Below are 8,277 nucleotides of genomic sequence, written 5' to 3'. Positions count from 1 at the left end.
TTCTTCGCTCTTCTTTGTAACTTCTCCCTTTACTCTCTCATTTTCTGTTTCTTGCCTGGAGTTCGTAGTTCCTTCCCACAACGTCTGTTTTGCTACTGCTTTCCGTGGAAGAGGGGTGATTTCCATATTTCTCCTTCCATCTTCGCAGTTTTCCACTTCGAGGGGTGGCTTTGTTACTTCTACTCTTCAGCTTTCTTTCGAGGTTTTCTTCTATTCTCCAGGTTTGATTTTTCTTCCTCTGTTTCTTTATATGTCTGTTTTTAGAAAGTTTGATTTTGCTCAGAGAAAATTTGGATCTTTCAGCTTTTACTGTGCCTGATTGTTGCGTGTTCTGGAATTTCTTCGTTTTTGGTGCGAATCTTTTTGCTTTTCTTGTTGCTTGAATCTTTTTTAGGGCTTTTGCATGTTGTCGCCGTTTCTGCTTGCACCTTCGATGATGGTTTTGCTTGATTCTGAAAAAGATTGCGTCTTTGATGATTTTCTGCTTGGCATTTTTTGATGTTTAACTATTTTTTTTTTTGTTGATAGACTGTAGAAAGGAAGTGACTTAGATGACTTTGTTTTTTTACTTCCTTTGTTTCATTTGAAACCTTATTTTCTTGTTTGATGAGTGCCGGGACGTAAGCTGTAGAAATTTCCTGAAACCTTGCTTTGTTACTACCTCTAAAGGATGCCCCAGGACTTTGGTTTGAGTCTTGGGGTTTTCCTTTTCTGTTTGTTCGCCTGTATCATATTGGTCGAGTTGTTTTGCCCCTCGTCCGAGATGTTTTTGGTAATCCTGTCTTCTTTTCTTATTGTAGGATTAGTTGGTCTCATATCTTCTCGTAATAACGTTGTAGAGATGCCTTCCCAGATTTCCGAGGGCATAGCCGATTGGGTGGACTCAATGGTTCTTATGTGTGTCTCTTTGGTTGATTCCGAGTTTTATGCGCAGCTTAGGCAGTTTCATAGGGTCTGTAGTAATGCTGGTGATGAGAAGAATTATGAACTTGTCCCTCATCTTCTGAAGAGAGAGTTTGTTTCTCTACTCGGGTTGTTAGAGATCGCCCTTTTTTCTATGCTTATGACTTCTTCTTTGGTCAGCTGGGTATCACCCTTCCTTTCACTGAATTTGAGACCAACCTGTTATGGTCCTGTAATGTTGCTCCCTCTCAACTTCAAACTGAGCTGGGTATTTTGCGTTCCTGATTTTCCCTTTATTATCTGTTTATATTGCTCGTAAATGCATTTCCGACTTGCAGCTTAATTTCTTACTGTTGTGTTTTATTTGCAGAGGCAATGAAGAATAATGAATCTATAAAGGCTTTTAAAAGAGCACAGAAGGCGACTGCTGCTAAAAATATCTCGGCCAAGGCGGCCGGGGAGGGATCTTCCCAAGTGCGTGTGAAGTCGTCCATGCCGAGTTCTCCTGGGGCGAGGAAGGTGATCCCCACTCCCCGAGTTCGTCTGGCTGACCCTCACCCAACTTCTGCCGCTCCTTCTGGCGCTCCTCCCAATAAGAAACAAAAAACAGCTGAGCCTTTCAACCTTGATGCTCCCGATTTTAATGCAATTGAATTTGTGGATCAGCAAATCGGTCCCTATGGTGCCCTTTCCATGGACGATGTGTCCATCCTTCATCATTTGGAATTTATGACCCGAAACAGCGTTAAGATGGCGTATATGGGGGGTGCTCTGTACCGAACTGCTCAGAATCTTCCTCTCCATGCCACTAAGGAATTTATGGAAGAGGCTAAACAGGAGTTCGACCAGATGAAAGGCCTGAAGGAAGAGCTTGAGGTAAAGGTAGCCAAGTTGGAGAAGGATCTGGAGAATGAGAAGGCGAGTTCCCTCTCTCTGGCGGCTTCGGTGAGGCTAGCCGAGGATACGGCTATGAGACATAAGGACAGTTATGTGACATCTTATCGGGAGGTTGTGCGCCTGAGGGAGGAGTTGGAGAATGCCCGAGCTGATTACTCCGAGCTTCAAGGTCATCTTGTTGGCAGCGTAACTGTGCTTACGAGAACCTGAAGGAACAAGTTCGGGTTATTGCTCCTGAGGCCGACCTTACCCTCTTCAGCCTGGATAACGTTGTCAGGGATGGCAAGATTGTCCCTGATGATGAGGATGATGATGTTGAACCTCCCCCTGTGTCCTCTGTCAAATTGTCGACTTCTTCAACTCCTCCGGTTGTAGCCGATCCAGATTGCCAAATTCTGAACCGGGAGGATGGAACTGTGGATGCTGTGCCCATTCAGACTCGCCCTCCTTCTCCTTGTCCTGATGCTGCCAAGAAGGCTCCTGATGTTTGCTGATCTCTCTCTGGATATTTATGCAGCTGGCCCGGCTTGTGGACTTTTAAACTTTGTTTTGTTAATTGCTGACATTTTCTAGTTTCTTGCCTAGCAACTTTTTCTTTGAAAAACAAAAGTAGCTAGCTAGCCTTTTGAGGTAAATTTTGGTGGCCTCTGAAGCTTTATAACTTGGTATCTCTTCTGTTCTCTGAGAGTGTTGAAACCTTGCGGCTCGACCTCTTTGGATTGCTTTGTACTTTATTGTTTATAGCTTTGATCCTTTGAGGTTGTGGGTCCAACTTGCTTTTTCGGTTTTCTTGCTCTTGCTTGTATTTTTAGCATTTCATAACCGATTTTTTTACGTTGGTCCTCTTTCCAGTTATTTCTGTAATCCTCTTTCTTGGACCTTTGTCAGGTCTCTTTTAGGGATTACTTTTATAACTTGGTTTTTGTAGGAGACCGACTTCGTTAGGTCGATCTCTTCTAAGTTATTTTTTGTAATCCTCTTTTTTGGACCTTTGTCAGGTCTCTTTCAGGGATTACTTCTATAACTTTTTGTTGTAGGAGACCGACTTCGTTAGGTCGATCTCTTCTAAGTTATTTTTGTAATCCTCTTTCTTGGACCTTTGTCAGGTCTCTTTCAGGGATTACTTCTATAACTTTTTGTTGTAGGAGACCGACTTCGTTAGGTCGATCTCTTCTAAGTTATTTTTGTAATCCTCTTTCTTGGACCTTTGTCAGGTCTCTTTCAGGGATTACTTCTATAACTTTTTGTTGTAGGAGACTGACTTCATTAGGTCGATCTCTTCTAAGTTATTTTTGTAATCCTCTTTCTTGGACCTTTGTCAGGTCTCTTTCAGGGATTACTTTTATAACTTTTTCATTTTGGGCTGACTTTGTCATGTCGGGCCCTTCTAATTAAAGTAATCCTCTTTAATAGGGTTGGCCAGACCTCTTTTCAGGGTTTACTTATAACTTGGTTTGACTTGGTCTGACTTCTTAACGTCGGCCAGTCTTTAAGTTATTATTTAACAATCCATAAGACCTCGTCAGGTTCTTTTTCGGATTGCTTTCGATAACTTCTTACATTATTCTGTGTTCATCTTTGCCGATTTGTAGGAAGTGGTTGTTATCTTTAGATCGTCTTTTAGGTGAATTGCGTTTTCACCTTTATCGGACGATTATCTTTATCGTGATCGTGCAGTGAAATTGTTTTTCACTTTCTGCCAATCTGTTGCTTTATAATTGGACGATGAATGCTTCAGATTAATGCGTCTTGAAATCTTGTAGAATATCTAAAATATATTTTATTCAAAGGAAAGTGCAAATATATACATGTGGGAATTTTTCATCCCTTTAAGTCGGATAGTGTCTGAGTCTCAACTTGGTGCCTCGTTAAAAAACCCTTTCAGGAAAAAGAGTGCATCCAATAATGAGATCTTTTACTTTTTCTAACTATAGTACCTTCTTAGGTTGCAGGCGTGCCATGATCTGGGAAGCTCTCGTCCATCGAGTTCGGACAGTCTGTAGTAGCCCTTCCCAAGTACTTCTACCACTCGGTAGGGTCCTTTCCAGTTAGCTGCCAGCTTTCCTTCTCCTGGTCGAGTTGTTCCAATATCATTTCGGATTAGGATGAGATCATTCTCCACGAAACTTCTCAGAACTACCCTTTGATTATATCTGGAAGCCATTCAACGCTTTAGTGCTTCTTCCCTAATCCGAGCTCTTTCTTGGATTTCAAGTAGTAGGTCGAGCTCTTCCCTCTGAAGTTGGGAGTTTGCTCCCTCATTGTAATGAACCACTCTAGGCGATCATTCCTCAATCTCCACTGGGATCATTGCTTCTATTCCATATGCTAGCCGGAAGGGGGATTCCTTAGTGGTGGAATGTGGCGTCGTTCGATACGCCCATAGGACTTGTGGGAGCTCTTCTGCCCAAGCTCCTTTTGCATCTTGTAATCTCCGTTTTAACCCAGCCAATATAACTTTGTTGGCGGCTTTGGCCTGTCCATTAGCTTGTGGGTGTTCAACGGAGGTGTACTGGTGCTTTATATTTAAGTCGGCTACTAGTTTTCTGAAGCCTGCATCTGTGAATTGAGTGCCATTGTCTGTGGTTATTGAATATGGAATCTCAAACCTTGTGACAATGTTTCTATATAAGAATTTCCGGCTTCTATGGGCGGTGGCGTTGGCTAGGGGCTCTGCCTCGATCCACTTTGTGAAATAGTCTACCCCTACTATGAGAAATTTAACTTGTCCTGACCCCTGAGAGAAGGGGCCGAGAAGATCGAGTCCCCATTTTGCAAATGGCCAAGGCGAAGTCACGCTGATGAGCTCTTCTGGCGGGGCGATGTAAAAGTTGGCATGTTTCTGACATGGTGGACATTTCTTTACAAATTCTGTAGCTTCTTTCTGTAGAGTTGGCCAATAAAATCCCGTCCGGAGTACTTTTTTGGCGAGAGCTCGTGCTCTGAGATGATTACCACAAATGCCGCCGTGTACTTCTTCTAGCACTTCCCTTGTGTTGCAGGTCGGCACGCATTTTAGTAATGGTATTGAGATCCCTCTTTTGTACAGGATGTTGTTTATGATGGTGTAGTACTGTGTCTCCCTTTTTAACCTCTTTGCCTCCTTTTCTTCTGTAGGGAGTGTTCCTGCTTTGAGGTAGTTGATTATGGGGGTCATCCAACCTTGGTCCTGACTTGTTATGGCTAGGACTTTTTCCTCTTCCGAGATTGATGGGTTCTGTAGCATTTCTTGGATGAGACTTCTATTGTTGCCCCCTGGTTTGGTGCTGGCTAGTTTTGAGAGTGCGTCAGCTCGGGCATTTTATTCGCGGGGTATGTGGCAGATCTTATATTCCCCGAGTTGTCTGAGCTGTCCCTTGATTTTATCCAAATACTTTTTCATGGTGGGATCTTTGGCTTGATAGCTCCCTGTTATCTGTGAGGTGACTACTTGTGAGTCGCTGTAAATGTTGAGTTTTTGATCTCCAACCTCTTTAGCCAGCTTCAAACCAGCTAATAACGCTTCATATTCCGCCTGGTTGTTTGAGGCCGGGAACCCGAACTTGAGGGAGAGCTCAACATGGGTTCCTTGGTTGCTTTCTATTATCACACCTACACCGCTTCCAGTTTTATTTGAAGAACCGTCCACATAGAGATTCCATTCTGTGGGGGTTTCCAGGGCATCTGTGAATTCTGCGATAAAGTCGGCCAGATACTGTGATTTGATGGCCGTCCGAGCTTCATATTGGAGGTCGAACTCTGATAACTCAACTGCCCATTGTAAAATTCTGCCTGCTAAATCTGTTTTCTGCAGTATTCCTTTTATGGGCTGGTTAGTTCGAACCTTAATGGTGTGAGCCTGGAAGTATGGGCGAAGTCGTTGAGATGTTAGGATGAGAGTATAGGCAAATTTTTCTATTTTCTGGTAGTTCAGCTCGGATCCCTGTAGCGCTTTGCTAATGAAGTAGACGGGTTGTTGCCCATTTTTGTCTTCTCTGACTAGTGCTAAGGCTATTGCCTGGCTTCCTACTGCGAGATATAATATGAGCGGTTCTCCTTCTCGTGGTCGAGATAAGATAGGCGGCTGTCCTAAGAATTCCTTGAAGTCTTGGAAGGCTTGTTCACATTCTGTCGTCCATTCGAACTACTTTCCCTTCCTTAAAGTATCATAGAAAGGGAAAGATCTTATCGCTGCCCCTGCTAAGAATCTGGATAGGGCGGCCAATCTCCCGTTGAGTTGCTGTATTTCTTTGACACAGGTGGGGCTCTTCATGTTGAGTATGGCTTGACATTTATCCGGGTTTGCTTCAATTCCTCTTTGTGTGAGCATGAAACCTAAGAATTTGCCTGCTTCTACTGCAAAGATGCATTTTGCGGGATTGAGTCGCATGTCATGCTTCCTTATAGTGTCGAACACTTGAGCCAGGTCGGACAATAATGTATCTTCGCTTTGTGTCTTTATCAACATGTCGTCCACATAGACTTCTATGATTTTTCCGATGTGATCTGAGAAGACTTTATTCATTAGTCTTTGATAAGTAGCTCCTACGTTCTTGAGACCGAAAGGCATCACGATGTAGCAATAATTTGCTTTCGGCGTTAAAAACGAGGTCTTTTCTTGATCTGGTGGATACATGGAAATTTGGTTGTATCCTGAGTATGCGTCCATAAACGAGAGGTATCTATATCCGGAGGAAGCATTTACTAGAGCGTCGATACTTGGGAGTGGGTAAGGATTTTTTGGGCAGGCTTTGTTGAGATCAGTGTAATCGGTGCACATTCGCCACTTCCCATTTGATTTTCTCACCAAGACGACGTTGGCTAGCCATAGTGGGTACTTGACTTCTCTTATGAATCCTACTTCCAGTAGTGCTTGCACCTGTTCTTCCACAACTTGGGATCGCTCTGGCCCAAGTTTTCTTCGTCTCTGCTGCACCAACCGAGATCCTGGATAGACCGCCAACTTGTGGCACATTAGCTTGGGGTCTATGCCTGGCATGTCTGCGGCTTTCCATGCGAAGAGATCGACATTATCTCGTAAGAATTGTATCAGTAATTCTTTTGAGTCTCCTCTTAGGATCGTTCCGATGTTAGTTGTTTTGTCCGGGGTATCTCCGATCTGAACCTTCTCTATCTCGCCTTCTGGCTGTGGACGGAGTTCTTCTCGTCGCTGAACTTCGCCAAGCTCAATTGTATGAAACTCTTCTCCTTTGCCTCTGAGGTTTAGACTTTCGTTATAACAGCGGCGTGCCATCTTTTGATCTGCTTTTATCGTGGCTATCCCCTCTGTAGTTGGGAATTTCATGCATAGATGTGGAGTCGAGACTATTGCACCGAGTTGATTGAGAGTTGTCCGACCTATTAGAGCATTGTAGGCTGAACTTACGTCGACCACAATGTAGTCTATTTTGAGGGTCCTGGATTGATTCCCTTTTCCGAAGGTTGTGTGTAGCGATATGTATCCCAGTGGTTGTACCGGGGTATCTCCTAGTCCGAACAGACTGTTCGGGTATGCTCTAAGTTCCTTTTCTTCTAAGCCGAGTTTGTCGAAGGCTGTTTTGAATAAGATGTCGGCAGAACTCCCTTGGTCTATTAATGTGCGGTGTAGATTGGCGTTTGCCAGTATGATAGTGATGACCATGGGATCGTCGTGTCCCAAGATGATGCCGGATGCGTCCTCTTTAGTGAATGTTATTGCAGGGATGTCGGGTGCTTCCTCCTTTTCCTTGACATGATATACTTCTTTGAGATGTCTTTTGCGAGATGATTTGGAGATCCCACCTCCTACGAATCCGCCGTGTATCATATGGACATGTCTTTCTGGTGTCCGAGGTGATCGTTCAGTTCGTCCGGCATCTTCGTCCCTTCATCTCTTTCTTTGGTCCTCATCTCGGGTGGCCAGAAATCGATCTAATTTTCCTTCTCTCACCAATTTTTCTATGATGTTTTTTAAGTCAAAGCACTCGTTGGTGGAGTGCCCTCGGACTCGATGGTATTCACAGTATTCATTCTGGTTTCCTCCTCCCCTTTTGCCTTTGAGTGTCCGCGCTGGGGGGATTTTCTCTGTATGACAGACTTCTTTGTATACGTCGACCAGGGATGCCCTGAGAGGAGTGTAATTATGGTATTTTTTATTTTCTCCCCTTTTCGATCTTCTTTCCTTTTGGATTCCTTGTCTTTATCTCGGTAGGGGGCCCCAGATTTTGAGGTTTCTCCCAACCGAGCATTTTTTTCCATGTTGATGTATTTTTCTGCTCGCTCCTGTACTTCGTCTAGGGAGGTAGGGTACTTCTTTGATATAGATTGGCTAAAAGGTCCCTCTCGTAGGTTATTGATGAGTCCCATGATGGCAGCCTCTGTTGGTAAGCTTTGTATGTCCATGCATGTTTTGTTGAATCTTTCCATGTAGTTGCGGAGGCTCTCCCGATCTCCTTGCTTGATCCCTAGTAAACTGGGGGCGTGCTTGGCCTTATCTTTCTGGATGGAGAATCTGGCTAG

Source organism: Arachis hypogaea, chromosome 15 (assembly GCF_003086295.3).
Source record: "Arachis hypogaea cultivar Tifrunner chromosome 15, arahy.Tifrunner.gnm2.J5K5, whole genome shotgun sequence".
Lineage (NCBI taxonomy): Eukaryota > Viridiplantae > Streptophyta > Magnoliopsida > Fabales > Fabaceae > Arachis > Arachis hypogaea.
This window is presented reverse-complemented; position numbering follows the sequence as displayed.